The 27,828-nt window shown below is 40.8% G+C and overlaps 1 pseudogene; it reads left to right on the top strand.

The window, feature by feature from the left end:
- Positions 1–459: 459 nt before the first annotated feature.
- Positions 460–27,360, top strand: LOC149016008 (uncharacterized; annotated as a pseudogene).
- Positions 27,361–27,828: the final 468 nt, after the last annotated feature.

Raw genomic sequence — 27,828 nt, 5'->3', positions numbered from 1 at the left:
AAGAATTTCCCTTCGAATATGAGTTTTATCTCCTTTACATTCTTTGGAATGACCGATTGTTCTGGCAATGACCTGGTCAGAACAAGCCGGAAGACGATATAAGTAGTCATTTTTGGCTCTCATGTATTGCATAGTCAGGGAAAGACATCCAAGGCATAACCATGTTCAGGTCAAATGACAAGCACCTCAAGCTTCACATATTATACTCGAAAGTAATCTTAGGAATGAAAGAATCAGTCACACTTATATATTCTAAGCCAAGTGCCAAGATGCAAGATGAACCTCAAAACACATTGAGAAACATAAAATGGTTTTGAATGGAATAGAAAGATCATTAGTAACTGAAAAATCCCATAAAAAACATAAAACACAATTTCCCCTCATAGTGGTAAACAACCCCCACCATATATTCACTAATTTTTCTAAACGGCTAAACCTGACACATATCAGGATTAAGCAATGGGTAGCATCTGGAACAGACAAAAGATGACCAACAGCTACATCCCAGAACTAGAGACATGCATGTACCATCCCTGGCCTTCTCTTGTTGACATGATTTTTGGATCGAAAATTGCAGATGAGATCTTTGATTCCAGGTAAAACTCTTAAAAAAGCTTCTTCGTCAAGTGTAAAACATCTCGGACTCCCAGGTGGGGGTTGTCCGTGGGGAACCGTTCCTATCAGGACTACAAAAGAAGATCTAAAGAGGTGGAAATCCTACTCAACCTCTTCTGAAGGTTATCACCGGTTCTCTACCAAGATCCCCCCTACACATGTGAGTCTTCCCTAACGTCTCCCCTTAAAGATCCACGCTCTGTGATCTGCTGGTATTCATTAAAACACTACATTCAGTTTGCAGGCTTTGCAATGGCAGATGACCAGTCGAGGTACCATGGTGGTTCATCAAGAATGAGCCTACACAATCCATCACTCTACTCCCCTAATCAATACAGTGGAGCCATGATGTGGGCTCAAGGTGGACAAGAGCAAGTACGGCTCGGATGGCATGTCAGTTCTATATTCCTTGACTGATCATTCTTCTTTTCTTTAGATTCCAAATGCTGTTTTCTGTCAATTGTGACCAGTTCTCATCCCAACATTTGATGAAGATTTTCAATTTGTTCCATTGTTTCTTGCCTAGGTTTTTTAGAGGAAGATAAATAACTTGTCAACCCAATAACTTCTCTGTTCAAATGTTGGGATCTTCATTTTCAGTCTCTCACAATCTTCACCAAAAGCTAAGCATATGACTTCCCATATCTATCAGTGAAATAACATGTTCTCCAAATTCTTATGGAAGCAAATAGTAACTTAAGGCCAATTTTGGTCCTAGAGAAAGCAATTTATTAACATTGGGAATGAATAAATAGTAAACCCAACAGTCAAGTAACAAAATATACAGATAGGGTGATCAAGCAGGGGACTCCATTATAATCTTGGATAACATTTGATTCAAAGATAAAAGAAAATACAGATGGGAGCATATCTAACCTCGATGCCACATGTCCACCAGATATTGCTTGAGTTCTTGAACAGTTGTAGTCGGTAAAAAGAAGCCATGGCAAACAAGCGTTTCGTCATTCATGAGGAATCGAAGTATTGCCTTATCTCGCGGTCGTGCCATAACGCGCGGTCGTGCCATTATTGCTGTAAAATTGCAGATATAATTTGACTGCTAAGGAAAGAATGTCTTTCAACAAAAAATCAAGTATAATCAAGTCCTCTTCTCTACTGGCCTACACAGATATCCACACCTCTAAATCGAATTACTAGTCAGCAAAGGCAAAGAATCAGGCAATGAGTGTGCGAAAACACGAATTACTTGTCCCACAACAATCATCGCTAGTCGTTACAGCTTCAGTTCATAAAGAAACTTCGAAAAAGAAAAAGAGAAGAAAACACTCAATCGTCCAAAGATATGAATCAAGAGGTATGAAACCAGCTCTCTTTTCAGCTTGCAATCCTCACATTAACAAGAATTTCTCCTTTGCAGAGCAACGAAAGAATGAAGAAGCCGAAAAGGAGAAGGAACAAAACAAGGAAAAACACAACGAAAAGAGTAGAAAAGAATCTGAGAAATCTGAAAGCAATGCAGAAAGTACCTGATCAGTTAGCCATTAATGCTTATATCGAGTTCAATTCGACAGAGGGAGAGAGAATCGACTCAATTCTTTGGTGTTCAAGAACGAAGCAACCGAGCATTTTTGTGATTGATTTGAAAACTGGAACTTATATATATGCATGACTGCAGACCGGGTTCCGTTCCGGTTCAACAGAATCAAAATAAAATTGCTTTTATTTTAGTTTTGGGGCAAAAACGCACTCTATAGTTGTGTGGATGGACTGTAGAAATTTCATAGTTCTGCAACTTGTATTGATTTATTTGTTTATTTAATCACAGCATTTGGTTATAATCTGACATCATTGGTTGTTTAGATTTCATTTGGGACATATGGTTGGTAAGAATGGATAATGTTTTTGGAGTATGGTTGAAATGGATAATTGGAATCTAGATTCCTACCTATATTTGAAACTATGTCTAGGAGAATTCAAAATTTCCCAAAGACAGAATCTTAATTTGATAATTTTACAATCCGATCAATTATTTTTTTTTATTCATTTATCATTTAATTAATAGTAGACAAAACAATTGAAGGTTGACCTTGACACCTATCACTCCGCTTACGCTTTACCCGTTGAGCATGCTACCTACAACCACCCTGTGAGGTACAACAAATCATCATGATTCATAATCACTCCAAAACTCCCCCTAGAACCATGATAATCTATTCTACCCAATAGAAATATCCACCATCTACTATCAAACTTTTTACTAGGAAGCATCATCTGTATAAGTATTTGCTCCGACATTAAAAACAACAATATTGATCCGTTGGTTGAAATTGCATGTGTTGTCATTGTTGGCAATCAAAAAGTGCGCAATGTGTATTAAGAGTCTCAGGATTGTATTGAAGTGAAGGTTCAACATAAGATTTTAGGTATTCACTATGTTTTTCAGGGTAATTACACTACCATGAGAATATTTGAGAGTCTTGGGTGAAGCAAAAGTTCATTAGTATGGTGGATTTTAAAAGTCATTGCATAAAGATTATCTTGAATGACTTTTTGGGTTAAACTTCAACTAGAAAAATGTAATTCATCAAGTCTTCTTTCGGACACACTTTTTGGATTGTGATTCCAACATTAAATTAATGAATTATAGAGTTTTTCGTGTGTATACCAAGAGTTAGATTTAATTTTTAGAAATTGCTCCAGGTGCGCAATATATTTAGGTTTGAAATTCATAGATTTAATTTTTAAGATGAAGGGATTGAATTCAAGTTTTAAACTTTAGGTTTAGGTATATGTGTGTGTATATATATCATACTACTAATATATAAAAGCATGTACTCTTTTTTCATGGCAAATCTTTTTCTTGACTATTATACCCTTTATTTTTATTTAAATGACATATATTTGGTATTAATCTTTTTATCATTTTCTACTTTTCTCACAAATTGTTGGTACCCTTTGTATTTTTATTTTTTCTATAATTTATAAAAAAAAATAGAAAAGAGAAATTTTCCAATGAATTTCAAATAAACTACAAATCACAAGTTAGGAATTAGGGGAAGAAAAAAATCCGTCTATGCTTTCCTCTTTGTAAAAATCATAAATGATATTTTGAATTTATAAAATTTGTAAAATCCAATATGAAAAGGAAACCAATATATTATGGAAATTATATATCACAACTTAGGAAAAGAAGTTTAATATAATCATTACAAACTTTCACATTTTAAAAGTTTTTTCGAATCAGAAAAGATAATTTTAGCATGTACTCCTCTTTCGTGGCAAATATTTTTCTTGACTACTGTATCATTTTTTTTTATTTAAATGACATATTTTTTTTGTATTAGTCTTTTTATCAATTTCCTCTTTTGAATAAAATCATTCTGAATTTTTCCATTTTAAAAGTTTTGCGAATCAGAAAAGGAAAATTTTCCAGCTAATATCAAAGAAATTATACATCACAACTTAGAAAAGGAAGATGAGGAAATATCATTCCAAACTTTATTTTAATTTTATTTTATTATTATATTTTTTTTTTTGTGATAATCCGTTTTTATAAAAAAAATAAATGGAAATTTGGTTTTATAAGTAAAAAATTAGAAAAGAAAGTTGGAAAAAGAAATATTGAAATATTGTAATATCGGACACCTTTTGAAAAGGCAATACAATTTTAGTGAAAAAAAGGTAAAATGTTATTTTTTTTAATTTAATTTAATTTTTTATATTAAGAATCCATTTTTCGGGTATGATATTTATTAAGGTATCATCTCTTTTGTTTGCTTTTACTTGAAAAAAAAAATCTCTTTTGTTCCCTACCCATACACCACCAGAGATGATGTTTTCTCCAATAGATCGCCATAGAAGCAGCTTTACCTAGAGCACAACAATGATTGGATCCTTGAAGATTTCGGTGCACAAGTTCACTTCTTCTTTTTCAATCTTCACTGATTCATTGTTTCTTATGTATTATTGCTTAATTTTACGTGCCGTTCATCCATTACATAGAAATTTATCGGTTTCCATTGTTCATCATATGCATTCAAGGAAAAAGTTGTGTTCTATGCACACCATGAACCCAAAGAGGAAGCATTGAGTATATTACTAAGAGGACAGAGAATGAAGATCAGAAGAACTATAGTACCTATGAGATACAGAAACGAAACTGTTCTTTCCATCCAACAATTTAATTTGGGATTTTCCAATTAAATTATTGGATGTTTTAGAGAACTAATGTTGACGGTGTGTTAGTGAGTCTGAAGGGCATTACAAGGAATTTGTAATGTCCATCATGTGTATGAAAGGATGTCTATTCTACATATTCTGGTCTTACACAAATTTGTGTATCTTGCACGAAAGTCCATCTTTCAGAAGAAATAGGTGCCATGAAGCTCATCGAACAGTTCATTGGTGGTAGGTATAGGAAATTGATCTCTGATTGTTATGGCATTGGTAATCAACACAGAATTGCTAGGTCCCATCTTTTTATTTTTTTATTTTTTTATTTTTTTTTTTTTAACAAGCAGCACCGATGAAGAGAAAGGACTAATGCTTGGTCTTATTATGCCGCTGCTTAACATTCTAGCGACTTGGCATTTGATTTCCTCTTCTAAAAGTGAGGATAACAATATGGACGAATGTTCACCGGTTGGGCGTCCTTTTGTAAATGGATCACATGGTTGTTTGCCTGTTCTGGTGGAAGCCCCGTTTGTTCCTTGAAAACTTCAGAACATAGGTCCAGTAACTCCTGCAGGTCCAATTGATTCGTGGGCATTATCGGCTCGTTGTTTGAGTCCAGCTCCAATCGTAGTAGGATCATCAAGTTACGGGCCAGGGATTGTAATTGTACTGGAACGCGCTCCATGACCCCATGTAATAGGACTGTGCAATCCATATCTTGGAATTGCGAGGTCATTTAACGATAATAAAAAATGATGGGATCTAGTTCTTCCATACACAACACTCCTAATATGACATTTGCTCCTGATACTGGCAATACATATGCATCAAGGGTAGTGGAGTAATTTTGCAATTTGACGGTATTTCTATCACTAATCCTTCACATGCTAATTTGTTTCCATCACCAATCAATACTGAAATGTTGCATGTTGGTTCAACCATTAGGTCTAGGTGTTTTGCAACTTCACTTCTACTGAAATTTTAAGTGATGCCCCTGTCCACGAGCACTTGAACTAGTTGACCTGCAATGAAATCAGTTAAGTGCAACATCATTGGAGAATCAACACCCATGAGAGAAAACATCTCTCGAACCAATTCGTATGCTTGGAAGAGTTGTTTGTTTTTATGTTAGTGTCCTGGCGAGTATATTTTCTCGCAGCTGTAACAAAATCCTTTCTCTTGTAGAACTTGTACTTTTGCAAGGGTTAATTTCTTATAAGGTACACTGATAGGTGGTGCCAGTAGCGCTGGAATTTTCGGTGAATTGGTTGTTGATGATGGCAGGAAGGATGGAGTGATTCTGGTTGCCAAGAGCATAGGTCGCATGAAACTCTTCTTAGACTCACTAATTTTATGTTCTTGTATCTAGCTAGCATCATCTCATCCATCAGCTTTGTTGGTCTGAATGCCTTTACTTCACTGCAGCTAACCAAGAAATTGGCTGGCAAATCATCTACCCAATTTGCTAGGGCTTCGAACTGAGCTTGGTAGTCGGTGACAATGGTTGTTTGCATCAGTTTGGACAAAGAAGCTCTGAGGTCTTCAAAATCCATCGGTTCAAAGTAGATTTCAAGTGCTATGGTGAAGGCTAACCAGGTGAAAAAGAGTTTCATCTTGCTCACCCATTGGAACCACTGGAGGGCAAGTCCTTCCATTTGAATTGATGGTAGATTGATTCTTTGATCTTCTGGTACCCCATGGATCTCAAAGAATTTGTTGGTGTGAAAAATCCATTCAATTGGACCAGTTCCATCAAGTTTCGAAAAATCTACTCATGATGATCTTGCCTGGATAGAATTGGAACTATTGGAGGTTCCTGGAGATGATCCTAAGATCGCTTTGTTATCTGAAGTTGGAGATCCCAACGAATTCCTTCCATCTATGGCTGTTAGTTTGGTCATTATCTCAACCAACATAATTCGTTGCTCAGCTAACGTATTCCGTTGTTTCGCCATAGCTTACTGGAGGGAACCAATCTTACTAGCATGGTCGGTGGATGCTAAACTCAGTTGTCATAGTAATTCTTCAGTCTTTCGACCTCTGGTTCCTTTGGCCATGGTATCCAGCAAGTCAGACCAAATGTTACAGTTCTTTAAGAAAATTGTAGAGCAAGGGAAGAATTAGAAAAGAGAAAGAGAGTTCAGAATGGGAAGACTAGCAAAAGATTGAGAAATCAGAGATTGGACTTGTGAAATCCCACCTAACCCTAACGTATAGATCCTATTTGTTTTGGATGAAGAAGTGACTTGATTGATGTTTGACTTGGAAGTTGGACCTTAAGTTCAGTGTTGTCATGTTTGTAAGGTCCTAGAAAGTCAAGTTAGAGCTTTCCTTATGTTGGTTGATGACCCAAGTGCTGGTTTTGACCCTTGAGATCCAAAATTCAGCAAGTTGATAAAGGGAGACACTTTGGTTGATCCTCCCTTGGTTGATACCATCGACCAAGCACGATCAACCAAAGCAGCTCCGGAAACAAAATTGTTCTAATTTTGGAAGTTTTGGATTTTAGATTCTTTATATATTGCAACCTTGTCCTAAACCTAAAAACTTTGCCTCTAAAGTATTGGAGAACGTGGGAAGAACCCTAAAGCCTCCTCCTCAAGCAAAGGTAGATCCCCAACCATTCAACCAATGTTCCTGCTTTGATTTCTCTTCTACAAGGTTAGTATTCAATCTCTTTCTTCTCAGATCTTTTCTCTCTACTGTACATTCTTCTTGTTTTGATTATGAGGAAGGTATTACACTACTGTAATGACCCAACCTATGTTCTTCTTAGCCTTGATTCACTCTATGTTTTCCTTGAAGCCATATGGTGTTTTCTATGATTTTGATTCTAGCATTGATGTCATTGATGAGCACATTTATGTGTGAAATCTTAGGGCATAAAGCATGTATTTTATACACTTAGAATGGAGTTACATTGGTTTTATGTTGTTTTTGTAGATTTTAGAACTTTTCAAGATTTAAGCAAATATTTGGAGTTTTGGGCTTGAATCATGCTATTTTACAGGTCAAGAAGTCCATTCAAATTCTCAAATGCGAAAATGAGCCTGATCTGGAGCATGATGGGCTAGAGATGTGTGCTTAATTATGGGCCAACTCCAAAATATTGAAGAGATAAAGAAGGCAAATTTGATCTATGACTGAGATTTTAAATCAAATCTACAGAGATATTATTGAGAGAGTCCAAATGGAAAAGAGTCTTTGCATACCTCAATATCTTATTTCCTATCTTGGATTTAATTAAAGAAAGAAAAAGAGGAAAAATCCCGTTTTTGAATGCCTCTGTCCAGTTTCGATCAAACCCTTCATCGAACGGTCATCCGATGTCCGATCGTGCTGATTTTTGGAGGAGATCTCCACGACTACTTAAACCTCAAATCCAACGGTGTAATTATGCATATGATCTCTCTAAGTCGGCGCGATTAGTACGTCAAAACCCTAATTCGCTGAGTCAGATAGAAACCTTGAGTTTTATTCAAATTCAGCCGTGCTTCATATCTCATGTAAACTCTATAAAAAGAGAGCATACTCCATCAAAGGAGAAGACATTCTAGAGCTTAGTAGTAGCATTCTTTCTTCTCTCTTTAGTTTATTTAGGCTTTCTCTAGTTTTCTTTGCTTGTATTAGTGAAATTTAAATTTCTAGATTCAATGTTTAGGTTTAATCTTTTTATGTAATGCAATTCAAGTTCAAGCTTCAAGCTTCAAGTTTCAATTTTTTTAGATTCGTTTTTCTCTGGGTCTAGCAATTGTAGATTTAGATCATTGTAGATCTAGATCTGGTTGTTAGGGTTGGTTGAGATTCGAATCATTTGTTTCAATTCGCAAGTAAGTAACCTTCTTTATTAATCTCCTCTCCTCCCTCCATTCCCGCTTCTATCTACCCCTCCATATTCTTAATTTTGGATTTACTTTCAGCATTATTTATTGTTCTCCCTTCCCCTGGATCCTTGATCAGAGATGCTTACAGTCGTGCCTCTCTTTGGTTAAGGTTTCCTTTTCCTTTTATTGCTTTGTTTATTGCTTTGTTATTTACTTTCTGCCTATTCATTCATAATCTCGGACCAATTAACCGAAGCAAGCCGACAGTCGTGCCTATACTTTTGGTGACGGGTGGTGTTGCATCTGCATTTTAGCTATGAATTAAATTTTACTGACTGCTTTAACATACTAACTGGGTTTTACTTTTTTTTACTTTTTATTTCGCATTTTTTTTTCTGTCTTTTATTTATGCATTGATTGTGTTTAATTTATTTTTCGTTTCAATTCGATTGCATTAGACGTATAGATTAGGATCGTTTAGTTTAGTTAATTAGTTAACAAAAATTGAATCATTCCACTCTCGCATTACTATTAAGAAGTTGAATTATAAGTGGCATATCTCCTTGAGATGGACCCGTTAGCTACACGATACCGTGCGCTTGCGGTTACTTTTAAAATTCACAACCAAGTTTTTGGCGCCGTTGCCGGGGAGGTATTAGTCCACTTTATTTTTTTCATTCTTAGGTAAATCGAAGTGTTTAAAAAAAAAAATTCAAAGATATTACTCTTAACTTGAGTAGAAACAAAAACGTATAGTAGTCCCCACTCTACTGCAGAATCCCCAGGATTAGATTGTAGGTGGCTCCGAAGACTATACGGATTCCCTTGCTGTCAAACCTATACAACGCTCAGCTATACGGCAACTTTACAGCTTTGGAATCATTGTTTCAATCTTTGTGGAGGGAAATTCATTACTTTCCCTTCGTTTTTCCCATTTTCTTTTCTTTTATTCTTTAGTTACTTTATTTTTAGTTTTATTTAAAAAAAAAATCTCATTCCTTCATAAGAGTCATTAATTGCATTAGGTGGTTAGTGCATGTGTGTCCGGACTCGTGATTCTACACATAGAATTGTCCGAGTGTCTAACTTGACCATGGAAGGTCTACCTCTACCACCTCCACCTAAGAGTCTTAGGGATAGATTTTATCCAACCCGATCTGCACAACCTTCCTGTATACGTTTACCTGAAGTGAGGGGTAATAATTTTGAGCTCAAATCTCATTATCTGTCTATGTTACCCCAATTTCATGGGTTACCTGATCAAGATGCATATTCGTTTCTTAGGGAGTTTGAGGAGGTTTGTGTCCTTATGAAGGTACAACAACTCACTAATGATGCCGTAAGACTACGGTTCATTACATTTGCATTAAAGGATCAAGCACATTTTATTGACAAATCTATTGCTATGTGCGCATGGTGTCAATCTCCTACACATGTAATTGAGGAATGTCCTAGCTATTCTGGAGGCCAACATGAGAATGTCAGTGCGATGTTTCCAAACCCGTACAGTAACACGTAAAATCCTAGGTGGAAGAATCATCCTAACTTTTCATGGTCTCAAGGGCAAAACCAAAATGGATTAAACAATTATTCCACACAAAATCACTTTGGTGCCCCTCAAAAACAAAGTGCCCAATTTTCTCATAATCCAAATGTCCAGTTCCCTCAAGCCTCTAATTTTCAGAATGCCAATTTAGCTAGGCCTGCCAATCCACCTATTGTGCCTCGTATGCCTCATATTGCACAAAATCAATCACCACCTGGTTTCAATAGAGGTAATAATCCAGAGTTTTCTTGTCTTTATACCTTAGAGAAGAATATGGAAGTACTTTTCAACACCTTCATGACTTCTATGCATAATATGGAAAAACAAATTTCCACTCTTGCAAGTGCTTTGTCTGAGCGAGAAAAAGGTAAAATGCCTAGCCAGCCTGAGTTAAATCCTAGGACTCAGATTCAACAAAAGCCATCAAATGAAGTCAACCAAGTTGAAACCACTTCTTCTTTAGAGCCAATTACTTCTGTGTATGCATTGAGAAGTGGAAAAGGGTATTTAATAGATGAATCTCCTATTACTGACCAGAGCACAATTAGTAACTATCATGATGCGGAGAATGTTCAAGTATCTCCTAATGAGGGTTTGTCTGAAGAACCCTTAGAAGTTGAGGAGGAACCAATTGCTTTAGAGGTACCTAAGTCTAATGAATCATTATCTGATACCTTGAGAAAAGAACAAACTTCAAATGAGAGATCTAATGTACCTAAGGCCCCTTTTCCTAGCCGATTAGCAAGTACCAAAAGGAATGAAAATGTTGACAAAATATTAGAAGTTTTAAAAAATGTGAGTGTCAACATTCCACTTTTAGATGTTATTTCTCATGTCCCTTCTTATGCTAAGGTTCTTAAAGACTTGTGTACTCAAAAGAGAACCACGAATGTCCCAAAGAAAGCCTTTCTAACAGAAAATGTGAGTTCAATTCTTTCAGAACAAGTCCCAATTAAGTATAGAGATCCAGGAAGTCCAACAATTCCATGTGTTATTGGTGATAAGAAAATAGAACATGCTTTACTAGACTTGAGCGCTAGTGTTAATTTATTGCCGTATACTGTTTATAAACAATTGGGTCTTGGGGAACTCAAACCAACCTCGGTTACTCTCCAGTTGGCTGATAGATCTGTCAAAATACCCAATGGAATAATTGAAGATGTGTTAATTCAAGTAGGAGAATTTGTTTTTCCTGTTGATTCCATTGTCTTAGACACACATCCAGTTACAAGTCTTAAGGACCAAATTCCTGTGATATTAGGGAGACCATTTTTAGCTACAAGCAATGCTGTTATTAATTGTCGAAATGGTCTTTTGAAGTTATCATTTGGGAATACATCCATTGAGTTCAATGTCTTTAGGTTGGGAAAACAGCCAAACTTTTCTGAGAATATTAGTATGTTGCAAAGCATTTCTGATGATATTAATTTCTCCATTGAAAAAGGTTTTGAGGATGATTTTTACACTTGTTTGGAAGAACTAGAGGATATAGGGCGTGATTTTTTTTTCCTGATATGATGAGCTTGCAACAATTTAATGAACCACTTGGTAAGTTGTCTAGAAATCTTCCTATCCCATCTGTGGTTGAGGCCCCCCAACTAGAATTGAAACCTTTGCCTTCGACTCTTCGATATGCTTTTCTAGGCCCCAATGAAACTCTTCCTGTAATCATTGCCTCTGATCTTACCAAAGACCAAGAGGATGAGCTTCTTAGTTTGCTTAAAGACAATCAAGAAGCCATAGGTTGGCAAATGGCTGACATTAAAGGAATTAGTCCCTCCATAGTTCAACATCATATAAATTTGATTGATGGATCCAAACCCTCTAGGGAGCCCTAAAGAAGGGCTAATCCTGTGATGAAAGAAGCCATTCACAAAGAAGTGTTGAAATGCATGGATAATGGGATTATCTATCCTATATCAGATAGCCAGTGGGTAAGCCCAGTAAAAGTTGTTCCTAAGAAGTCCAGAGTCACAGTAGTTACATCAACTACCAATGAGCTCATCCCAACTCGTATTCAAACTGGTTGGCTTGTTTGTATTGATTACCGGAAGCTTAATGCAGCCACTCATAAGGATCATTTTCCTTTGCCTTTCATTGATCAAATGTTAGAACATTTAGCCGGCCATGCTTATTATTGTTTCCCTGATGGTTATTCTGGCTATAATCAAATCCCTATAGCACCCAAAGACCAAGACAAAACCACATTCACATGCCCATATGGAACATATGCCTATCGACGCATGCCCTTTGGGTTATGCAATGCTCCTGCTACATTCCAGCGGTGCATGATGAGCATATTCTCAGATATGGAAGAGGATTATTTGGAAGTATTTATGGATGATTTCTTTGTTCATGGGTCTCTTTTCTGATTGCCTTCACCATCTCCGCTTAGTTCTTGAACGTAGCAGAGCCAAAAATTTAGTTCTTAATTGGGAGAAATGTCACTTCATGGTGAAGAATGGAATAGTCTTAGGTCATATTGTTTCTAAGGAAGGAATTATGGTTGATAAGGCTAAGGTTGATCTTATCTCTAATTTACCATCACCTAAGAGTGTCAAGGATGTTAGATCATTTTTAGGTCATGCTGGTTTTTACCGCTGCTTTATAAAGGACTTTAGCAAGATAGCCAGACCATTAACTTTATTACTTGCTAAAGATGTCCCCTTTCATTTTACCTCTGAGTGCTTATTATGTTTTGAACTATTGAAAGAGAAGCTCTCCACCGCTCCTAATACAAGCACCAAATTGGTTAGAACCCTTTGAGTTAATGTGTGATGCTTCTTGATACGGAGAAATTATGATCAGACCGGGTTCATACCTGGTCCGACCCTCAACCCCAGTCGAGATGGAAAGAACCGATTCGCTCCCGAGCAAACCGGATCCAGAAGATGGCTTGCTGAAGAAGAAAGCTTATTCGGCTGCAAGCGTGCCCTAATCCTACTTATGGATTAGGGTAATCACCCTAATGATGGCAGACTCGAATTGACGGCTGCGGATAATCATTATCGAAGGGATAAACATCGTATAACCTAAAGGTTATCCCAGGAGTCCTCTACTAGTCCAAACTAGTAGAAGTCTATTGCTCAACGGATCTCACTGATAAGATCCAACGACTACCCGAAGAAGGCTCAAGTGCATCCAACGAAGGAGATTCGAAGGTACACTCTATATAAACCTCACTACCATACAAGGTGAGGGGATCGAAAAAAGAATACTATCTGAGACTCAGGTTTAGATACATACTGATAGACCTAAACTATCAGCGATCTGCTATCTAGATCACCTTTCCCAGTTCTTCATTCCGTAGCTCTGCGCTTCTAGCAGAGCCGTTTGTGATTAAGTTCATCAACTGACTTAGCCTTCGGAGGTGGACTCCCGACCCCAGCGGTCGGGCCACATCTGACGCTTTCGTTTTGCAGGACATCACGTGGAGATCCAACGGCTGAGCAGATTTTGGACGCATCAATTGGCGCCGTCTGTGGGAAAGGACTTGAAAAGCCATGGTGACCAGATCAGCAGCCGCAGCAGCCGCTGCACAACGCAATTCCGGTGTTCAGATACCTGGAGTGAATAATCTAGATATTCCCCAGGAAAGCCAAAATCCTATCGAGGTGGATGGTGGCCAGGGAGGACGTAATCCTCCTCCTAATACAATCCAAGATCAATTGGATCAGGTAAAGATTCAACTCTTGGAGGTGAGCCAAGCACTCCGCATGCTCACCAGACGAGTGGTTTTACCACAAGAGCCTGATCAGCGTGATTCAGGGAGACGTGCATTGCCACGTGACCAGAGACTGGCTGAAGACCAGAATATTGGTCAGAATTTCCGTGAAGGAGACCGAGGACTTCGGAGGATCGATGATCAACCGAGGCAAGACGATCGGTTCGACAGACCGCAAGAGAGTACAACTGAATCAAACACAAGGTTGGATACAGGGGTAAGAACTCACTCACCCATTGTCAGAAGAACCGTTCGTGATGATCGAGCAGTTCGTGATGAGAGGAATGCTCGGGAAGGACGGGCTGTTCGTGATGATCGAGTAGCACGGGATGATCGTGTTAATCGAGGTCGTGATCATATTGCTGAAGATCACCCGACCCGATTGGTCAAGAATTGGCCAACATCAATGAGAAATTAGGGCGGTTGGCTAAGGGAAGAATAAGCGAGGATATTTACTCGGTCATTCGGAAGACTCCCTTTGCTGAGCCAATTGCGGGATATCGGTTTCCCCATAACTTCCGTTTGCCTACCTTCTCAACATTCGATGGCTCCGGAGATCCAATAGCTCACATCGGCTATTACCAACGAGACCATGGCGTTTCGGGTAATTTCGATGAAATTTTATGCGGGGTTTTTGGTTCATCTCTAATCGGAGTAGCACAAAAGTGGTTTTCTAACCTCCCTCTCGGAAGGATCGTAAACTTTGACGAATTGGCACGCCAATTCATAGGGCGATTCCAGAGTGGAATACAGGTCAAGAAAACGGAAGAAACCTTGTTTCTTGTCAAACAAGGAAAGAGCGAATCGATCGGAGAGTTTCGAAAAGATTCAACAAGGTGACGATGGAGATAGAAAACTTGGATGAACAAGTAGCCGAATCGCTCTATTCACGGGACTCACTAATCGGAAACTCCTGGAGTTATTACTACGGGATATGCCTGCGACTTATGCTTGAGTTGGTACAGAGATGCCGAAGCAGGCTGAAGTCATGGAGATTCTAGATGCGCGCCAAGGAGATAATAAAGTCTCCAATAAGGAACAAAAGGCTCTTGAGCGAAGCGAAGCCAAAGAAAAATGTTTGCGATCGGGTTGGAAAATCCCAGCCTTGGCGCCAAAGGTCCCCCGGTAAAAGTGAGTACACTCCATTGAATCCTCCTCGGGCTGATATTTTGAATATCCTCAAAAAGAAAAAATATTTTAAAGTGGCCGCCTAAAATTCTTTTGAATCCCGGAGAGCAGCAGTATCGGGAAAAGTATTGCCGATTCCACAAGGACTATGGTCATTATACTAATGACTCGTCGTCATCCGAAGGCGGATATTGAGAGATTGATATCTCGGGGACATCTGTCCCGTTTTGTTAGCGGAGGAGAAGGGAGGAGCCACGTGAGCCACGTGCGGCTGCTCCAAAGAGGGATCGTTCGGTTAGTTCGGAACGATCAAGGGAGGCCCCGAAGTCTAAGAAGGGCAAGGAGGTGATTGAAGCTACTAGGTCACCGATCCTTACCATCTTTGGAGGACCAGAGCCCGAATCACTCCGGAGTCTGAAAACAAAATCCAAATTTGTTGGAACCGGAGAGACGCAGAAGCGGAAGAAGCTGAATGGTGAAGATTCTATCACCGTTAGCGAGGAAGACGAAAAAGACGTTTGTTTACCTCATGATGATGCTATAGTCATCAAGGTAGAGATTGCACGGCGGGAAGTGCATAGAGTTTTGATTGACACGTGGTGCCAGAATCGACTTAATTTCCTACGAAGTGTATCAAAAATTGAAGGTGGATCGGGACTTGATGAAACCTTCATCCACACATCTATATGGCTTTGCAGGGTCATCTGCAGTGGCGGAAGGATCGGTCCAGCTGGATTTATCCATTGGAAGTTTTCCTAAGGAAACAACTGTCCGAATCAATTTTTTGGTGGTTCGAGAACTACCAGCCTATAATATGATTCTCGGGCGACCATCTTTATCCAAGATAGGAGCTATTGTTTCAACAAAACACCTGAAGATAAAATTCCCGACTGATATGGGAATTGGTCAAGTCTCCTCTGACCAGAAGATCTCTCGGCAGTGTTATGTTGCCTATTTAAAGGACAAGGAGGGTCCGAGGAAGGTAACTGCCCTCCCCATAGAAGTTCAAGATGATCGGGAAGAAACAGAGATGCAAAGGCTCAAACCAGTGGAGAAGCTAGAGCAAATTCAGCTATGTACCGAGGATAAGAAAAAGATTACTTATATCGGGTCTGAACAGCTGGAAGAGTTTAAAGATGAGTTGAAGTTATTTCTTCAACGAGAATAAAGATGTATTCGCATGGTCTGCCGAGGACATGCCCGGAATCGATCGGGCCATTGCAGAGCACAAACTCTCGGATAGACCCTAAGGCAAAACCAGTGATACAGAAAAGAAGAAATTTCTCCATTGAAAAGTATGAAGCCGTTCGAAGCGAAGTTGAAAAACTTAAGAATTCTGGTTTCATAGAATCAATTGAGTGCCCAACTTGGTTGGCCAACGTGTTGATGGTGAAAAAGGCGAATGGGAAGTGGAGGATGTGTACAGACTACACAGATCTAAACAAAGCTTGCCCGAAAGATTGCTACCCGTTGCCTCGGATTGACCTCTTGATAGATGCGAGTGCAGGATATGAAACTGTAAGTTTCATGGATGCCTACTCAGGGTATAATCAGATCCTTATGAATAAGGAGGATGAGAAGTATACGGCTTTCATGACTGATCGTGAGAGCTATTATTACAAGGTCATGCCTTTTGGCCTGAAGAATGCAGGAGCAACATATCAGAGGGCCGTCAACAAGATTTTCAAAGAGCTGATAGGAAAGAATGCTGACGCTTATGTTGACGATATGCTAGTGAAAAGCTTTACAAAGACAAATCATATTGCAGATTTGACTGAGGTTTTCTCAGTACTAAGGAAACATCGAATGAAGCTAAACCCAGAAAAATGTGCCTTTGGAGTCTCCTCGGGCAAATATTTGGCTTCATGGTATCACAGAGGGGAATTGAGGCTAATCCTGCCAAAATACAAGCTCTGATTGATATGGAGGCTCCCAAAACCGTTCGGGATGTACAAGTGTTTGACGGGGAGAGTTGCTTGCTCTAAATCGATTTATCTCCAAGTCTGGAGAGAAATGTTTGCCTTTCTTCAAGGCACTTAGAGACCTGAAGGGAAGTAAGGAAGCAAAGTGGACTGAAGAGTGCCAGAAAGCTTTCGAGGAATTAAAAGAAGCACTTGGACAACCACCAATCTTGTCCAGACCAGAGAAGGGGGAAATATTACAGCTATATCTAGTGACGTCCCTTTCGGCGGTCAATGCAGTACTTGTTCGGGAGAAAGATAAAAAACAGTGGCCGATTTACTATGTAAGCCACGTGTTATTAGATGCGGAGACGAGATATTCGCAGATTGAGAAGCAGGCTCTGGCTCTCATGATGGCCGCCAGGGAGCTAAGGCCATATTTTCAGGCTCATCCAATTGAGGTATTTACAACTTTTCCTCTTAGTAAAGTTCTTAACAAACCTGATTTGTCTGGAAGGATGGTGTCCTGGTCGGTTGAGCTCAGCGAGTTCCAAGTGAGTTTTAAGCCCAAAACTGCAATCAAGGCTCAGGCATTAGCCGACTTTGTAGTAGAAACTACTGCACCGGTGGAACCCACCATTGAGGATCCCATTATACCAACCACTTGGGAGGTATATGTGGATGGTTCGAGTAATAAAGATGTAGCAGGAGCTGGAATTCTATTAAAAAGCCCAGCAGGATTCATTATTCGATATGCTTTGAGATTCGCATTTGATGCAAGTAATTACGAAGCAGAATATGAGGCTCTGATAGCAAGACTTCGGTTGTCAAAAGCATTAGCTATTGCAGACGTTACTATTTATAGTGACTCTCGACTTATTGTCAACCAAGTCCAGGGGGGAGTATGGCATTAAAGAACCACGCTTGCAAAAATATCGGGAGATAGTGCGGGCATTTCAAAACCAATTTCGGAATTTGAAGATATCTCGGATTTCGAGGAATGAAAATTCAGTGGCAGATGAGCTATCCCGACTAGCCAATGCCAAGGAAAAGAATCTAGACCCTTCGGTCTACATTGAAGAGATAACTTTTCCAAGTTATCATGAGAAAGAAATTTCTTATATTGAAGCGGAACATTCTTTGGATGGATCCAATAATCGAGTATCTAAGGGATGACAAATTACCCGAGGATCCGATAAGAGGCAAGGTTGATCAAGATTCGATCAGCTAGATTTGTCATTCGAATGGGAGACTATACAAAAGATCTTATACTGGACCCCTTATGAGATGTATAGGCCCCGAAGGAGCAAAATCAGCTTTGGCCGAGGTTCATGAAGGAATTTGTGGAGCTCACATGGGTGGCCGAGCCCGGCCCACAAAATTCTAAGACTTGGGTTATATTGGCCTAAGGTCCAAGAGGCTGCTATGGACTACGTTCGTCGATGTGGTAACTGTCAAATTCATGCTACAAGATCGAAGCACCCGGCGGAAACTATGACTTCAATTCTAAATCCCGTTCCCTTTGCAATGTGGGGAATTGATATCATGGGCAAATTCACCAAGGCATCGGGCGGACGGGAATATCCTGATAGTAGCAATTGATTACTTCACAAAATGGGTAGAAGCCAGTGACCGCGGCGGCAATTAGCTGAGAAAAAGTGGAGAAATTTGTGCTTGAATCAATCATATATCGCTTTGGGATTCCAAAGATTATTGTCACCGACCATGGTACTCAGTTCGATTGTCCACACTTTGAGCAATCTCGTGGAACATATATGATCGAGCATCGTATGTCCTCGGTGGCATACCCCCAAAGCAATGGACGGGTAGAGGTTACTAACCGAATGCTACTGGAAGGAATAAAGAGAAGACTCGAAGGCGACAAAGCTTCTTGGGTCGAAGAACTTCATAATGTACTGTGGGCTTATAGAACTACGGTTCGAACACCCACATGAGAAACTCCATTCAGGTTGGCATATGGATCCAAAGCATTGGCACCAGTGGAGATAATGGCAGGGACGTTACGGGATCGTGAGTTCGAGGAAAAAGCAAATGAACAAGGACTGCTTGATAGTCTTGATTTGTTGGACGAAATTCGGGCAAAGGCAATAGCACGAACTCAACATTATCAAAGAAGGATAGCGTCTCATTATAATACTCGAGTGAAGAATCGTCGGTACTTAGCCGGAGATTTGGTGTTGAGAAACACCCTAGCTTCTGACCCGCGTCACCAAAGAAAATTGGACCCTTCCTGGGAAGGACCTTATATGGTTGTAAAACCGGTCGGTTCAGGAGCTTACAGGCTGAAGAACGTCAATACCCAGAAAGAGTTGGATCGTTCGTGGAATGCTAGGCATCTCAAAAAGTTTTATCCTTGAGGATGATTTCAATTTTGTTCGCGATGTAATCATTTTCAACTCAATCAATGCAATTTTTGGCTTTCAACAAACTATCTTTTGATTGGGGGGCATCATACACCACATTCAAGAACAAGATCCAACTATAAGGCATCGGATGAAAATTCGTATGGGTCCTTCAACACTTATGGAAATTTTTCGAACTTTCTTAAGTCGAGGCATCGGATGAAAATCCGAGTGAGTTCCTTTTGCAAGGCGTCGGTTTGAAACCCGAGTGAGTTCCTTCGAGACTTATTGAATTTTTGAATTATCCTTAAGTCAAGGCATCGGTTTAAAACCCGAGTGAGTTCCTTCTCAGACTTATTGTATTTCTCCGGAAATCCTTAAGTAAAGGCATCGGTTTAAAACCCGAGTGAGTTCCTTCTCAGACTTATTGTATTTCTCCGGAAATCCTTAAGTAAAGGCATTGTTTCAAACAACTAAGACCTAATGCAACGGCGATTCAAGTGGCTAGCAAAGTTCAAAGATAAAGTAATTTCTTATTTCTTCAAAAGATCCAAAGAGGCCAGTATCAAAACAATTACAAGAGCTAGATACAATCTTCGATCAAAGAAGAAAGTCATCATAGGTGACTGTTAAGAAGTTATACAAGATCAACGCGACTTTGCTAGAACAAACATATGAGTCAATCATTGGTGGGGAGTCAAGGAAAAGAAGAGAAGAAATGAGGATTACAAAAATATTTCGGTATGCATAAAATCCTCCGCAATTTCATACTCTTTGTCCACCTTGTCCAAGAGAAGAATGGTCCTCGACCAAACTCGCATTCAGTACAAGCTCGTCATAATTGACTTCTTCCAGCGGAGAATAAACAGGAGAGTTTTCCAAATATTGCATAATATCTGGATCGGAAGGTGGAGGATCAATCTTATCCTTGGTCCAGTCGGGAGGAGGAATACCCAAGTCGGTAAATACTTCAGGATGGCAAACAACACTGTAGGGAGTCGTATCAAAATGAGGATCCTTCCTTAATATTGATTCCCATACTTCGTTCTCACCATCCCGGTACGCCTGCAAGTTATAAGCATTCAGCATATCAACAAAAGGCTTACTGTGTAAATACTTGAAGACGCAGGCTCTGCGAACATCAGTTAGAAGGGATTCGAGCAAAGGAACGACAGCTTGCCTTTCAGGTAACGTTTCAGATCCTTTGGCTCCTGACTTTCCAACTGTTCGTTCCAGTTGCCGGATCTTCTCCCTGGCATCATCCAAGTCCGACCGAAGACGACCAATCATCGAATTTTTTTCTCCTGCCACCTCCCAAGCTAGATTCCGAAGGCGAGCAATCTCAACATCTTTAGCTTCAGAGATTTCCCGAAGCCTAGAAACTTCATCGCTCAATCTACTGAGCCTAGACTGCTTCCACTTGGTTGTGGAAGTTAACAGCAAGACTCCTGCAAACAACTTCCGAGTTAGCAAGGAGCGAGAAAAGTAATATTTCAGAATCGGGAGGATAATGAAGAAGACTTACATCACCGGTGACTTCGTAAAGACTTCATCCGGAAGTTTGGAAGGAACTGCGCTCTCAGAAGTCATTCGAGCAGCAGTACACCATTGCAACGTTCTGTCAAACTCATTTGACACTAATTCAAGCGAAGGACGAGAAGGATGAGCTACACCAAGAGAAGGATGAGCTTCATCACTTGTCACCCGACGGCGCTTCCTAGTGGCAAAATCCTCCAACTCGGAAGGAGAGGAGGAGGATGCCAAACAAGCACTAGAGTTAGAAATAGGAGCAGCACTGCTGGGGACCACACCTTCATCGGACGCCAACATAGTTGCCTCGGATGCCCGAAGAGTCTCCTTCGGGGGTGCACCAATAGGCTCACCAGCGGGAGCGCCGGCAGTACCATCGGCAACGGAGTGATCAAGATCTTCCTGGGAAAGACGAGCGATCACTTCGGGCAAAGGAGGCGCAGGGACGGCATCAACAGAAACTGCGGGAATCGACTTGAAGATTCACCGCAGCAGCGATCGCCTTACGCTTGGAGGATTCACTAGCTGAAACCACCGCACCGGCCCCAACCACCACCGACGGAACGCTTTTCTTGCAAGATTTTGCTCTGATAAAGTTCGGGTTGATCTTGGGAGCCACTATGCAAACAAAAAAAAAAAAAAAAACCAGCCGTATCAGTACAAAAATAAACAACAGGGGGGAAACCCTAGTTTTCTATAACTTCTGACAAAACAACAAACTAAACCCCAAGTATAACTACTGTGCAGTTTACTCAGGGGGGAAGTGGGGAAACAGATGAGTAATCAAAAAACTCACTTGTTCAGAAGTTGATAGAGCTGTTGTTGGAGTACGAGGAATACAGAAGCGGGCCGAAGGATGAAAGGTCGCTTTGGCACTTTAGCAAATCTAACTTGCAGAAGACAGGATAGATGGAGAGTACCCACGAAGGCTTTAAATAGCCTCAGGTACTAAGACGACAGTTGAAGGCTAAGGACAACCGACGACCTAGATCGAAATGACGCTTCGAAATCCGCAGAAAGCAAGATCAACGGTCGGAGGGATGCCACATGGAAACATGTGGAAGCGAGCACCTGATGCAGATATACCTCCAATTGTCGCACCACCATTAAAATAACGGATGTATTTCCGATTCATTGGAAACAGTGAATGGTATACAAAGGCAGGAAAACGTTTGAACTTCGCAGAAGGGAAAACGTGCGGACTTTGCAATAAATGAACTAGTGGGGAAGATTAATGCATCTTCCCAAACGCATCTTCACAATTTTTCTACAAGATTATTATTCGGCGAGGAATGAAAAGTAAAGTGATAAGTTTTATCATTAATACTTTGATATTCAAGGCAAGATTTCGGCAGGAGACGGGGAAATTTAGAGGCCAACATAAAAAAAGAAATGTCTATTCATTAAATTGAGGGTAAATCTTTACAAAAAGACAACTCCCTAAGCCTTTTCTTCATTGTTGCCCGAGGGACCCTGGTCGGGAGAACTTTTCTCAGGATCATGAGAAGAGCCTTCCTCAAGAGCGGCATCGGCTGAGTCCTCTACAGCAACAACTTGAGACTCGGCTTGTGATTTCTCCTCTGGAAGTGTCGGCTCGTCATTCAGGTATGCCTCATATTGAGGGTCAGCTGGAAAAGGATTATCTTCTTCCTGAGCCCAGTCCGGGAGATCCATACCAACTTTCCCGAAGACCTCTTTGTGGCATACCTCACGAAAAGGAGCGGTGTCGAAGGCAGGGATCGATCCAAGGATTCGCTCCCAAACGTCGTTCTGCCCCATGCGATAAGCTTGAATGTTGTAGAGACCTAGCAGCTCAGAGAAAGGTACGCTGTTCAGGTATTTCCGAATGCACTCCTTCCGAAGCTCTGGCTTTATATGCTCGGGCTTGCTAGGGATCGCCAACTTCAGATGTTCTTCGAGCTCCCTACTTTTGATTTCAAGGCTGTCACCAAACAACGTGGCAGCTGCTTTTTGCTTCCTGGCCTCGCGCTCGGCAGCAGCGGCGCGAATCTTCAACGCTTCGAGGGCTTCTTTGAGGGAGATCACTTCTTCCTCATGCTGTTTTTGTAGCTCCACGGTAGCTGCAGTCAGCTGGTCTATTTCAGAATTGGCCTTGGCCAATTTCTCTTCACAAGTTTGCAGCAAGGAGCTGGTGCGACCAACCCGGCTCAATGCTTCCATGTGTTGATAAAAGCTCAACACAACATTCCTGGGGAGGCGGAAGATATCAGAAGAAGTCATAAGAAATTATGAGAAAATAACTAAGCAAGAAAACCGGTACCTTGTAGATTGACTAACAAGGGAGGTGTCATCCAGGGCTTCAAACTCCTGGCGATCAGAAGGAGCAAGATTGAGGGAGCTCCATTCTGCAGCTTTCTCGGGATCCCGAGTAACCCTGTCGGTCATCTTCAGGGTCCACTGGGGGGTGAAGACCTCCTCACCATCCGTCGAAGCTTTGGATTTCTTGTTGGAGGGAGCATCAATTGTGTCATGCCTCCTCTTGGTTCGGGCGGAGGAAGAGACATTAGACCTCTCCACCATCGGTTTCTTCCCTTTTCCCGAAGCATCAGCTACAAGCCTGATATTCCTGATACCCCTATAAGAGGGGTCGGGAGAGGGAAGAGAAGCCTCTTGATCTACGGTCAAGACCTAGGGCGATCGTTGCTCGGCTGTCACAACGGCCCTAGCGGCCTTCACCCGCAGGCTTTCAGGGTTCATTCCGGGGAGGCACTTGCAAAGAAGAAGGACAAGAGTCAGAATTCAAAACATAACACCTCAGTCAAATCAAAGGATGATGGTTAGAAGCTCACAATGAGCCAAGCCCCAGTACTGAAGGATGGAGTTACACTCCACTTCATATCCATGTATCTCTTGATACCACGGAATGATTTGATCTTCCTGATGGCCGCCTCGTCTTCTCTGGATAAGGGAAGGCCCCGGTTACTCTCGGAAGAAGAAGTAAACCTCCTCCAGGTGGTTGGGAAGTTAAGATCTGATGGAGGCGCTCGACAGAAAAAGTATCGTCCGCGCCATCTTTTGTGGTTAGAAGGGCAAGTTCCTTTGACAAGGATGCTGCCCCTCCAATAAAGTTCAGCCTTATTGCGTTTGGAAAGAAAAACCCATCCGGGAGGATGGGAGATAGAAAGAACATGAAAATGTACAAAGAGAGAAAGAGATGGCGTAATGCCAAGCTCAAAACACAAACCCAAGAAGCCGACGATGAGACGCCAGCTATTGGGGAGGAGCATTCCGGGACAAATGTTCCAGTGATTCAAAACTGTTGAGAACAAAGGATTAAAAAAGGGAAAGCGAACCCCGCTTTCCCAGTGCATCTATATACGAGAGAAAATTCACCCGAAAGGGATGAATCAACCCTCTCATCGGGGTGGGGAGCCCTAACCGATATGAGGAAGGAAGATCAAAATCTTGGACAGCTGAAAGAAGGGTTTCCTCATTGTAAATGGAGGGAACAGAGCCAGGTCCACCATTGGACCCGGAGGTTTGAGGCTGCCTAGAAGACTCGACAATCTTGGAAGATCCAGACTCGAGAGGGACGGGGAGAAGTTTCGGTTTTTCTTTCAAAACCTTTTTGAGAAACTTCAGCGAACTCTTGCCAGAGGACAGTTAGGGTTTTGTTATCACTATCCGACTGTTTGGGAGCAGGAGAGGCAAAAGCATCACTGCTATTACCAACGAGGGGTACTAAAGAAGCCCTATCATCCGCCATTACTCGTTTCAGTAAACTACAAAAAGAAAAAGACCAAGTAAACTTACCGATTCAGGTGGGACGGAAGCTTGAGAGCAGGAAGGCGCGAAGGCGACAACAAAGGTTCAAATTCCAGACGGGAAGAATGAAACCTACGAAGACAACGAACCGCTTTTAAAACTCCCGCACGAGTGTTCGGGAATCTGAACGATCGAGATTGATTCAAAATCAGCGATCAAGATTGAAAGACGTTTTGAAAGTTTGAACTCACGAATCCGAAATAGGCGTTCGGAAACCGTCGCTTGGATGACGTGAGCCACGACAGATCAACTGCAAGGAGATATGTGGCCTTACACTCACAACGCTCGAGGAAAAGTGACCACCGCATTAAATGTGATATGACATTTAATGAAGCACGCAGAGATTATCATCTGACGACGAACCCAGTTAAAAACCAAGCCCTCGGGATCGACCGAACGCTTGGTCTAGGGGGCTCGTGATACGGAGAAATTATGATTAGACCGGGTTCATACCGGGTCCGACCCTCGACCCCGGTCGAGACGGAAAGAACCGATTCGCTCCCGAGCAAACCGGATCCAGAAGATGGCTTGCTAAAGAAGAAAGCTTATTCGGCTGCAAGCGTGCCCTAATCCTACTTATGGATTAGGCTAATCACCCTAATGATGGCAAACTCGAATTGACGGCTGCGGATAATCATTATCGAAGGGATAAACATCGTATAACCTAAAGGTTATCCCAGGAGTCCTCTACTAGTCCAAACTAGTAGAAGTCTATTGCTCAACGGATCTCACTGATAAGATCCAACGACTACCCGAAGAAGGCTCAAGTGCATCCAACGAAGGAGATTCGAAGGTACACTCTATATAAACCTCACTACCATACAAGGTGAGGGGATCGAACAAAGAATACTATCTGAGACTCAGGTTCAGATACATATTGATAGACCTAAACTATCAGCGATCTGCTATCTAGATCACCTTTCCCAGTTCTTCATTCCGTAGCTCTGCGCTTCTAGCAGAGCCGTTTGTGATTAAGTTCATCAACTGACTTAGCCTTCGGAGGTGGACTCCCGACCCCAGCGGTCGGGCCACATCTGATGCTTTCGTTTTGCAGGACATCACGTGGAGATCCAACGGCTGAGCAGATTTTGGACGCATCACTTCTGATTATGATTTAGGGGCAGTTCTAGGTCAAAGGCTAAATAAGATGCCCACCGTGATTTCTTATGCAAGTCGAACCCTCAATGATGCACAACTTAACTATACGACAACTGAAAAAGAATTTTTGGCTGTTGTATTTGCATTAGAGAAGTTTCGCTCATATTTGATAGGTAGTCATGTAATTGTTTACACTGATCATTCAACTATCAAATATTTGCTACAGAAGAAGGATGCAAAATCCCGACTTATTCGTTGGGTCTTGCTACTACAAGAGTTTGACTTCGAAATTAGGGACAAAAAGGGAACTGAAAATTTAGTTGAAGATCATCTATCCAGTCTTTCTAATTCTAGAAAGGAAGGATGTCCAATTCTAGAAACATTTCCAGATGAGCAATTGTTATCCATAAACATGGTACCTTGGTATGCAGATATTGTCAATTATCTTGTGACCAATGAAACCCCATCCCATTGGTCCACCCAAGATAAATATCGGTTCCATTCACAAGTGAAATATTTTTTTTGGGATGATCCATACTTGTTTAAAATAGGTTCAGATCAAATCATTAGGCGTTGCGTACTTGAGCATGAACAAATGTTTGTTCTTTCATTCTGCCATGATCATGCCTGTGGGGGTCATTTTGGGCCTAGGAAAACTGCAGAAAAAGTGCTTCAATGTGGGTTCTATTGGCCTACAATATTTAAGGATTCATTTTCTTTTTGCAGAGCTTGTCAATCTGTTGGTCGAGTGACCAAAAGGAACATGATGCCCCTGAATCCAATTTTAATTGTTGAAATTTTTGATGTATGGGGTATTGATTTTATGGGACCATTCCCTAATTCTTACGGGAATCTATATATTCTGTTGGCTGTCGATTACGTGAGCAAATGGATAGAGGCCATAGCTTGTAAATCAAATGATCACAAAGTGGTAGTCAAGTTTTTAAGGGAAAATATTTTCTCTCGTTTTGGCACTCCTCGTGCTTTGATTAGTGACAGGGGCAAGCATTTCTGTAATCGGCCTTTTGAGGCCTTGATGAAAAAGTATTGGATCACCCATAAGCTTGCTACTGCATACCATCCGCAAACGAGTGGTCAGGTAGAGGTTTCCAATAGATAGATTAAGCAGATTTTAGAAAAGACAGTTAACCCCACTCGTAAGGATTGGTCAAATCGTTTGATTGATGCTTTATGGGCCCACAGAACAGCATATAAGACGGATTTGGGTCAATCCCCATACTGTTTAGTGTAAGGTAAAGCTTGTCACCTCCCAGTTGAATTAGAGCATCGGGCTTTCTGGGCAATCAAGAAGTTGAATTTTGATCTTGACGATGCGGGTATCCATCGTTGTATCCAACTATTTGAGTTGGAGGAACTTAGAAATGAAGCCTATGAAAACTCAAAGATTTACAAGGCTAAAACTAAAACCTTTCATGATAAGCATATTGTTAGGAAATCATTTTCTATTGGTGATAAGGTTTTGTTGTACAATACTCGGCTACATTTGTTCCCAGGAAAATTGCGAACTAGATGGGAAGGTCCATTTATTATTCACCGTGTTTTTAACCATGGTGCTGTGGAAATAGTTGATCCTCATTCTAACCAAATTTTCAAAGTGAATGGTCAACGTTTAAAGCCTTTCCTTGAAATGCCAAGTGTTGATAGTGTAGAGATCATTGATCTCTATGAGCCTTTTTACACTGGTGATTGAGAAACTCCAAGGTATGCCCTCTTTTTCCTTGCCCTCATTCTTCTTTCATCATGCATTGAGGACATTGCATTACTCAAGTGTGTGTGTGTGGGGGGGGGGGGGGTATAGTTTCGTTGTAGATTTTAACTTTGACTTTTGGTTGGTATACATATTCTTTCAATTGCTATGATGTGTGAAATGAGAGTGATTTTGGTACCCATCATGATCACATAAAATCCCTGTTGAGAGGAAGGTAACTTGTATATACGTTGAGATGAGTTTTTCCTTAGAAAAATAAAAGGTCCTTAACTTAAAGCGTTCAACCATCTATGAGTTTTGTGGATTCTTGTTTCTTTGGCTAGGAGTTGAGATCAATTTTGTGTATGGCATGACAAAAGAAAAAAAAATAGAAAAAAAAAAAAAAGAGTAGAAAGTAAAAGTTGAATTCCTTGGAACTAGACAGGGCACTTCGACTCAGGAATCGAAGTG

The sequence above is a fragment of the Hakea prostrata genome, chromosome 5 (assembly GCF_041222555.1).
Source record: "Hakea prostrata isolate BN-2017 chromosome 5, UWA_Hpros_2, whole genome shotgun sequence".
NCBI lineage: Eukaryota > Viridiplantae > Streptophyta > Magnoliopsida > Proteales > Proteaceae > Hakea > Hakea prostrata.
The sequence above is the reverse complement of the archived record's forward strand: the minus strand, read 5'-3'. Positions and strand labels throughout refer to the sequence as shown.